Raw genomic sequence first — 273 nt, forward strand, 5'->3', positions numbered from 1 at the left:
GGGAGGGACCAGCTGAGACGGAAGCCGGGCGGGCTCAGGCTGGGAACGCCTTCGCTCCCCGCTGCGGAGGGCGTTCCCCGCCCGCGTTCCGGCCGCCCGCAAACAAGCGGGGCCGTGCCACGAACGTTGCGGGAAGCCGCGGGAGTGAGCGCGGGGAGCGCCGTTCCCCGCCCGGGGCCGTTCCGGCTGCGAGCGAGGCCGGCAGGTGCGATGCGGGCCCGTCTGCTCGCGGGCGGCGCCGGGGGAGGCTCCGGCCGACGGTGTCCTTGAAAT

This window comes from Lonchura striata, chromosome 11 (assembly GCF_046129695.1).
Source record: "Lonchura striata isolate bLonStr1 chromosome 11, bLonStr1.mat, whole genome shotgun sequence".
Lineage (NCBI taxonomy): Eukaryota > Metazoa > Chordata > Aves > Passeriformes > Estrildidae > Lonchura > Lonchura striata.